Here is a 9,000-nt window from a genome sequence, read left to right on the forward strand (position 1 = left end):
GGAGAGAAGAAAATCTGTTTCTTCCTGAAGTTCCTGACACCAGAGGATAATGTGTGGCCGCCTCTTCTTCAAGCAGGCCTGTTTTGAAGGACACACTTGGCCAGTGCAGTCTGAGAAGAGGTCCCCAGGCTGGTATCTCTGCTTGTAGGGGGAGGTTTTTGCTTAAACTTTTGGAAAGAAAAGTTTAAAATACAAAATGAAAAAAAGAGCAAAAATAAAACATTTTTAAGATACACAAAGACAACAAAAATAATTTCAGATGAGAACATAAATAGAGCAATTCTGTTACTACCTTGTGAAATTGAAAATGTATTTTAAAATAATGATCTGTGGCAGAAGCTCAGTTTTTTTTTTTCTGTTCTTTGTACATTGAAATGTCTGTTTGCTGATGGTGGATACTCTAACTAGAAAAAATAATAATATTAAAAAGGGAGGGGGGAGAGAAATGAGAGCTGTTTCAACCCAGCCCCACTGCCCAATAGGGAAAGGCAGAGAGGCTTGGGTAAAATATTTGACCACCTCCACCTTCTTTTTTCTCTTTTTTTTCCATTTGCCAAAACCTGCTCTTAGAGAGGATTATGGGTGAGTCATTTACACCTTAGTGCAAATATGAGCCACTGTGATCCCTCAGCCAAGAGTATTTGCAAGATACTCAACTCTCACCAAAAAATCAATGGCTTCCTAGTCCACCTTCTCTCCTTTTGCCCTTCTTTTTCTGATCCTTTTCTTTGCATTGACCTCGACCTCCATCCTCCTCCTCCCTCACCTCTGGCCTCACTTTCCTCTCTTCGGTCTTGGTCACCTAAGCAACTAACCAGATATTCTCCTCTGCCCTTGCATCCTTTGTCCTTTTGTCCCATTGCACATCCCTGAATTATCCTCACCATCCACCTCATCCACTCCTGTTTTTCTGGGCAGAGAAAGTCCTATATGTAGCCTTGCTGGATGGGTCTACTACAAATTATGTTATCTAATCTCTACTAGGTCTCCCTGTTTTTGGCAGTCTTTTTATTCTTCCCTGGTTGGTTCTCTATCACACTCTCCAAACTGACTATTTTTCTTCTTTCCTCATTCTCTCTATTATTCCTACCTCTCCCCTCAGCAGAGGATCTTATCACTTACCTCAAGGAGAAAACTGAGGCCACCCACCGGGCAGCGAGGCGGAACAATGGATAGAGTGCTGGGCCTGGAGTCAGAAAGATTCCTCTTCCTGAGTTCAAATCTGGCCTCAGACACTGGTTGTTTGACCCTGAGCAAGTCTCTTAACCCTGTTTGCCTCAGTTTCCTCACCTATAAAAGAAGCTGGAGAAGAAAATGGCAAACTACTCCAGTATCTTTGCCAAGAAAACCCCAAATGGGGTCACAAAGAGTCAGACACTACTGAAAAACAACTCAAAAACAGCATTGCTAGCTCTTTTTCCTGTTTATTGTCACTCATGTTTGCAACCTGAGTCATACTTGACTTCTCCCTCTCTCTCACCTCTCAGATCCAGCAGATGTCATGTCTTATTTATTCTCCCTCTATGACACTAACATTAAGCCAGTCGGGGGCCAAGGCATAAAGCAGAGATAGGGATGAATTTATAAAAGGCAAATTGATAAAAAGAAAGCTTGTTTTCTAGGCCTCTCCCCTCTCTGTTTTACCCATTGCCCCATCTTTTTTTTCCTTTCAGGTAGATAACATGTGTGAATGCTCCACATCTTTAAGCTCTTTTCATGGGCCAAGGATGGTGCTAAGTTCTGGGGATAGAAGAAGAAAAGTGAGACAGTTTCAGCTCTCAAGGAGCTCACATTCAAATTAGGTGAGACAACACACATACTTTCTCAGTGTGCAGCTATAGGGTAAATGGTGTGGGGTCCAAAATCATCCAATCTACAAGAAAAACCACTAAGGCATTGTTCTGAACCAACCATTTATTAAAGGGACCAGACCCTTTCAATAAATGGGACCTCAGATCTTCCTCAAAATCTGAGACGCTCCCTGGTCCCAAGTCCCTTACTTTTATAGGGCTTGACACCCAGACACTCAGAAGAGGCAAAATAAAATGGAGACTCTCATTCATTGACAGACCTTGATTTTGACCCTCTAGGAAGGCCAAGAATAATGCATCAGCATAGGTGGTCACAGGATGGGCAAGGCAAGGGTTATTTCCATTGACTAAGTGGTCATAAGGTGGTCCCTTACTTATGTTGGGCAAGAGAGGGTAGTCTGGAGGTATAAAAATAAAAGTTGGGGAACTTTCCAGATCACATCAAGACATCCCATCCATGCTGGGTTTGGTCATCAGCATTCTTGTGGTTAGGCATGTGAACTTCACAACCGGTGGAAGTGTTGAACAGTGAATTCCCAGGTTTTAAAGTTTGAAGCCTTCTATAAGAAAGAATCTATCTTATCTAATTATCCATATATGACATATATAAAACTATGCATTAATACATGTTATTCTCATATTAATATTAATTGACTAAACTGACTAAATATATATTATTAGATGAGTATAGCACTAATAATTGCTAACAATCATTACCCCATAGAGCTACACTAAACTGATTAATACTGATTGGAGCAAAATAGGGGTCTAATTAGAATCATCTTTGTCAATGGTAAGGCCCGGTGGTGCTGAGGGTCCAGCGGCAGTACAGATGGTGAGGCCTGGTGGTCCTTAGGACATAGTATCAAGGCAGAAGTAAGGCCTGGTAGTCTGGAGGGTGCAGAAGCAGGTTAGCAGGTAAGGCAATAAGTCCAGCCCTTTGCCCATCAGGAAGTATACCTTGTTGTTTAAGAAGACTAAGCTTTCTTTGACTGTGGACTTTTTCACTTGCCCATTTTAGACAGATTCCTCTAATGCAACATCAACTTTGTTACCTACTGTCCCCAGCTCCTCTGATCCCAGAGCCCCAGGTGGGGCTGGGCCAGGCATGGGGCCATCCTGGTTGCAGCCAAGGTCAAGTTTCCCTGGTGTGGACTTGCTCTAGGACACATGGAACAGGTGTAACTCTTGCCAGGCCTGGGATCATTGTTTCAGTTGATTCTCACCCCCCAAAAGCAGAATCAGAAGCTTCTGCTACTTTTAGTGCTGTTGATCACAAGGATACATTATGAAATGAGGTTATTGTCATTGTTCACTTCCTTCCTCATCCCCAGCTCAGTAGTGTGTCATAATAGTCAGACACTGGGAGTGTTAGGAAAGAGCTGCCATAAAAAACACCCCTCCCCTCCAACTTTTTCTGTCTGTTACGAGCTACGCTTTCCATTTTCTTGCTAGGCTAATCTGACAAATTAATCCTAGTTAACATGTTGATTAGTGGTAATGGGTACTATCCTTCCTGGGCAATTTAGCTATCCTTCTATAAGTACCTTTTGGAGACACCTAACTCAAAGAATAAGTCCTATGTTTGGGTGGCAGAGGCAGTGGGAGGAGAAAGGTCCCAATACTTAAACTACAGTATGGGGAGGGATTTTCTCTGCCTGAAGGGAGGGCTGAGCTGAGAGGCATAGATTCTTCAGTCTTAAACTGAGAGGTCAGGTTGTGACTGCCTTTAACGTAAAGAAGGAACTATCCCAGATGGAACTTAAGGAGAACCTCCTCATTCTTGTCTAAGGGGCCAAGTCCATAAGACAATCCTGAATTTATAGACTCCTTGGGCCACAAGTGCTACCTTTTCCTCCCCTCCACCCAATCTCATTGATCCCCTTGCTGTTAAGAAGGATGCTGCCAAAACCATAATAAGCAGGTCCATTTCTACTGCAGTCTTGCAGAGAAAAACATATAGAGGGACTCCCTGGCAGTAAGGGAGATTAAGCATCAGAATGAGTGGGAGATGCTGAGCAAGGTTTTGAGGAATAGGCAATTCCTTGTCTTCTCCTTCCCTTGCCCATCTGTCTTGGTAGCCCGGGTGAAGTCCCGTACAGAAGTAGGAGACTGCTTCCTCCAGGCCTGGGGTTTTCTGATTCAGAGGCAGGATGGCAGCAGCAGCTCCATCTTTCCTGGCTAAAGGAGGCTTCTTGCCTGTTGGCAGCTTCCATAATTCATTGGTATCTCCACCCTGGAGGCCAGCCCAGAGGAACAAGCTGATTGCAATCTGGTGATAGCTTCAAGGTAGAAACAGATGCCTGGGGGCCCAAGCTGATTGATTCTCTTATTATGGTACTTTCTGAAAATTGTGAATAAGGAGGGCCACTTGACTTGAAGCATGAGTGAAGGATTCTTACTATGTCTTTTGTCATGAATACCATATGATGAGTCTCCATTGAGTGACAAACATTTATTAATAGCCTAAGATGTGCCAGGCACTGTTAGGCATTGGAGGCGCACAGAATAAAAAATGAAACCATTCCTGCTCTCAAGGAACTTACATTCTATGCATGACAGTTGTTGCATATATAAGTAGATTCAGAAGAAATGCAAAGTAAATAAAAGGAAGTTGGTTGGCAAGAGACACTGGTAATTGTGGGGGTTAGATAAGGCAGGTAGAAGATATTAAAGGGCAGCTAGGTGGTGCAGTGGATAGAGCCCCAGACCTGAAGCCAGGAGGACCTGAATTCAAATCTGGCCTCAGACACTTACTAGTTGTGTGACTGTGGGCAAACCTAACCTTGTTTGCCTCGGTTTCCTCATCTGTAAAATGAGCTGGAGAAGGAAATGGCACACCACTCCAGGATCTCTGCCAAAAAAAATCCCAAATAGGGTCACAAAGAGTTGAAGATGACTGAAAAACTACTGAACATAGGCTGGGGAGCATACAAATGCATTTGGATCCCTCAGGCCCTGACTCTCACTAGGGTTGAGATTTGACTTAAAGAAAGGAGGATCTACTTGAGAAAGGCTGAACAAAAGTGCAGAAAGTCACTAATAATAATAGCTAGCATTTATGTAATGCTTTAAAGTTTGCAAAGCACTTTTTGTAAGTTATCTCATTAGAACCTCCTTAACCATCCTGGGAGTAAGTTCTGTAAGTATTCACATTTTATAGATAACAAAAATAAATAAATAAATAAAACTGAGGCTAAGAAAGGCTAAGTAACATGGCCAGGTCACATTAAGTGTCTGAGGCAGGATTCAGACATGCAGCTCTTCCCGACACCAAGTCCAGATCTCTATCCACTATGCCATTTGCTGAGGTTTCAACCCACTCCACAAAACAGCTTTCTTTGCAGAAATGGCCCATCTTGAGTCCATTGATTAGGAGCACAACTTTCCCTTGTTGGTTAACAGAACTGCTGACCCCGTCCACCATTAGGGAGAGTTAATTTGGAGCCCAAGTCACATTTCCACATTGTCACTGCCTGGTGACATCAAAGATTACAAATACTCCTGTGGCTTCTCGGTAATAGGCCCTTGTCATGTTTCCACACCTTTCTTGGCCTATCGTGTCCCAGAGCTGCTGGGGCATCATGGTCTCTGGGTCCCAGTGGAGCACTTTCAAGGCCAAGTCCAGCCCCATGCTGGCCTAGTCATTTGAGAAGAAGTGCTGGTGCACATAGCCCTTGATGATGCTGGTCTTGTCCATGCCCACGTATCCAGTCTCCAGCATCTTGTACAGATACTTTCTTTGCTGGCTCTGTATCATTTAATCCTTATAATAACCCTGTGAATTAGGTGTCATTGTTATCCTCATTTTAATTAAAAGGAAACAGAGGCTAAGAAAGATTAAAGGCTTTACCCAGCGTCACCCAACAACTAAGCTCCTAAGGCAAGAGTCAGACTCTGGTCCAACTCCCAAACCAACACTATCCACTGCACTACCTAGCTGCCTTCTAATGCTAACATGATAAGAGAATCACATTCAGGTTTGATAGATGTTCAATAGAACTTCAGTATTGACCCCCCACCTCCAACCCTTTCTAAGGACTTGTTCAGTCATGTCCAAATTTTCCTAACCACATTTGGGGTTTTCTTGGCAAATATACTGGAGTGGTTTGCTATTTTCTTCTCCAGTTCATTTAACAGATGACAAAACTGAGGCAAACAGGGTGAAGTGACTTGCTTGGGGTCACACAGCTTTAGTAAGTATCTGAGGCCAGATTTGAACTCATGAAGATGAGTCTTCCTCATACTAGGCCCAGCACTCTATCTACTGCACTACCTAGCTTCCCCTTCTAAGGGCTCAGGTAGCTAAAATGCTTCTGAATTATAGAGATCATCTCTACATATGAAACTAATTCATAATACTCCCCTCTCTCTTCTCTAGGTAAGGCTGTACCCAAAATATTATAGACAGATGAAATTTTTTTTTGCTGTAATCTTGGGGAGATGTCCAAGAGCCAGCCCTAGTTCTGAAGAGAACTTGAGAAAATGGTAACCCATAGCTTCCTTCCATACCTTACTTTGGTATCTCATGACCTATCATGCCAGCATGCTTGTTTTTAGAAGTATGGTACTGTGGATGACCTGGGTCCCAGTTGAACTGGTCCCCTTGAACCAGTGTCTTCATCTCTCTGGGACTCAGTTTCCTCATCCTTAAAATGAGAGAGTTGGACTGGATAGCTTCTAAAGTCCCTTTTGGCTCAAAATCTGTGCTTCTGCCTGAGATGGTGGGTCCCTAGAAACTACAGATTCTTGTACCAAGTCCTGATTTAGAGAGAGAGGCAGCATTCTCTTCTCCTACCCCTCCCCTGTAACAACAATAATAGCTAGCATTTGTATAGTACTTTAAGGTTTGCAAATTGCTCTACATATGTCATCTCATGGAATCCTTTCAACAATCCTGTGGGGTAGGTGCTATTATTATTCCCATTTTGCATATGAGGAAACTGAGTCTGTGAAAGAATAAGGTTGTCCAAAGCTGCATAGGCAGTATGAAGTAGAGTGTGATTTGAACCCAGGTCCTTTTTTTTTTTTTAAAAAAGCAATTGGGGTTAAGTGACTTGCCCAGGGTCACACAGCTAGTAAATGTCAAGTGTTTGAGGCTGGATTTGAACTCAGGTCCTCCTGACATCAGGGCCGGTGTTCTATCCACTGCACCACCTAGCTGCCCCTGAACCCAGGTCCAGCACTCTCATTGACTACCCCATCCAGCAACCTAAACAATGACAATAAAAGTCATTCCCCCTAAAAACTGATTTTGACCCACCCTAGGACCTAGGAGTAGGGAGCATTGATATAACCACAAAGCCAGTGGCAGGGTAAGCTGCCTCGAGCCTGTTTAGGCTTTTCCCAGGGACAACCAATCAGCCAGACTGGATGACCGAAGGTGCCCAGGAAAGACGGGAATGCCTCTCTGCATCAAGAATGACACTGTCAGAACGGGGTCAGCTCTGTTTCCACAGATCTTACCTGACACTGTCACAGCCGCTTCCTGTGGTGTTTGGGGCTAACATTAGCTATCAAATGAAAAACTCCACTCCTGTAGCAATTTGCGCTTGATCAACCTCTGACAAGAGCCTTGATTCCCAGCCTTGCCGCTGAATCCCTGCCGACAAGAGAGAAAATCAGAGTTGATTTGTCAATAGGCCTGCCTCTCTCTCTCTCTCCCTCTCTCTCTCCCCCTCTCTCTCTCTCTTCCCATCTCCCCTCTTTCTCTCTCCTTCTTTCGCCTCTCCCTCTCTCCTGCTCATCCCAGGGCTGGATCTGACTTCCAGCTTCTTTGATGATGACAGGAAGTGACAAAGGAGAGGACAGGGTCCAGAGCCGAACATTTTAGCTCTCATCTGTAATCACAGGTTTGAGAACATGGAATGCACAGCGAGACCTTGAGAAGCAGCAAGCTCTTTCAATCAAAGATACAGGACTAGGCAGGTCAATGTCCCAAAAAGAGAGAAGTCAAGAGATGTGTAGTCTCCCTTCTTGGGAGCTGCCCCTAGAGATTTAAGATCATGGTATATACTTGTCCCTTTAATGTCCTTTTCATAAGGAGGAGTTTAATGAGGAAAGGGGCAGAAAAAAGGAAGAGATATATATTAATCTTCAAAGTATATAAGATCAAGGCTTTGGAGTTGCAAGGGATCTTGGAGAACATCTAGGCCAACTCCCTTAGTTTACAGTGGAGGAAACTGAGGCCTAATGATATTGAATGATTTGCCCAGATAGTATCAGAGGCACTGAGTAGTCTACATCCTTCATGCTCAGTGAAGAAGAATATGTAAACATAAGTTTGGGTTAGAAGAGCTGCATGTCTGGGTTTTTCTATTTTTATTAAATTGATGTTTCTATGACCAACTTCATAGTTTTTTGTGAGGGTCAAATGAGATAATGCATATAAAAGACTTAGTAAGCCATAAAGTGCTAAACAGTAGCTACTATTAAGACTACTCAGCATTGAACTTGTCTTCCTCTTTTCAACAAATCACCCCCCCACCCCACCCCAACACCATTCCAACCTGCAGTGATCTTGCCCTCCTCGGAGCTGTTATGATTTGTGCTGTTCTTTTTGGCATTACTTTTACCTTTCAGTCTCATCTCTCTATTATGGAAGCACATAATTATGAATAATGTTGTAGTGAAGAAGAAGATGATGATGATGATTGATTCATATTTTTCCAGAGAAGGAAGAATAGCTGCTATTTCTTCAGAGACAGAGAAGCTGGGAAATTATAGGACAAAGCTTGTATTTTCAAACTGATTTATCAGTTTTCCACTTAATGCCTTTCTTCAAGTGTGACACATGAATTGCTTTACTCCTCTAAAACAATACCACTGAATGAAGAAATTTATTTATACATTTTTAATGACAGCCGATAAAAATTTAGTGTTGTGTTTGTAATTTGGATGATCTGCATTATGAATATCAGAGACATTTTCCGCTCAGATAAATAGTCAAGGGTTACTTTGCATTGACTCACTATTATATCTCCCATTAACGTCCTTCCAGGAATGAGTTCATAAAAGTCTGTGATCTATTACCCAACACGCACGACCATCACCCAGTAGGAACCTTGCTCTTATTTTGATGGTGTTTCTTTAATTTGCCCTGACGGATCATGGGACACATCGTGATTATTTAACTCGAGTTGTTTCGTACTTCCAGCAAAACAAATTATTATCATTAGCTTGCTGTATT

The 9,000-nt window shown here is 42.9% G+C and overlaps 1 pseudogene; it reads right to left on the minus strand.

Moving 5' to 3' along the window:
* Positions 1–3,992: 3,992 nt before the first annotated feature.
* Positions 3,993–5,571, minus strand: LOC114054437 (annotated as a pseudogene).
* Positions 5,572–9,000: the final 3,429 nt, after the last annotated feature.

The sequence above is a fragment of the Vombatus ursinus genome, unplaced genomic scaffold (assembly GCF_900497805.2).
Source record: "Vombatus ursinus unplaced genomic scaffold, bare-nosed wombat genome assembly UNPS02014813.1, whole genome shotgun sequence".
Classification (NCBI taxonomy): domain Eukaryota; kingdom Metazoa; phylum Chordata; class Mammalia; order Diprotodontia; family Vombatidae; genus Vombatus; species Vombatus ursinus.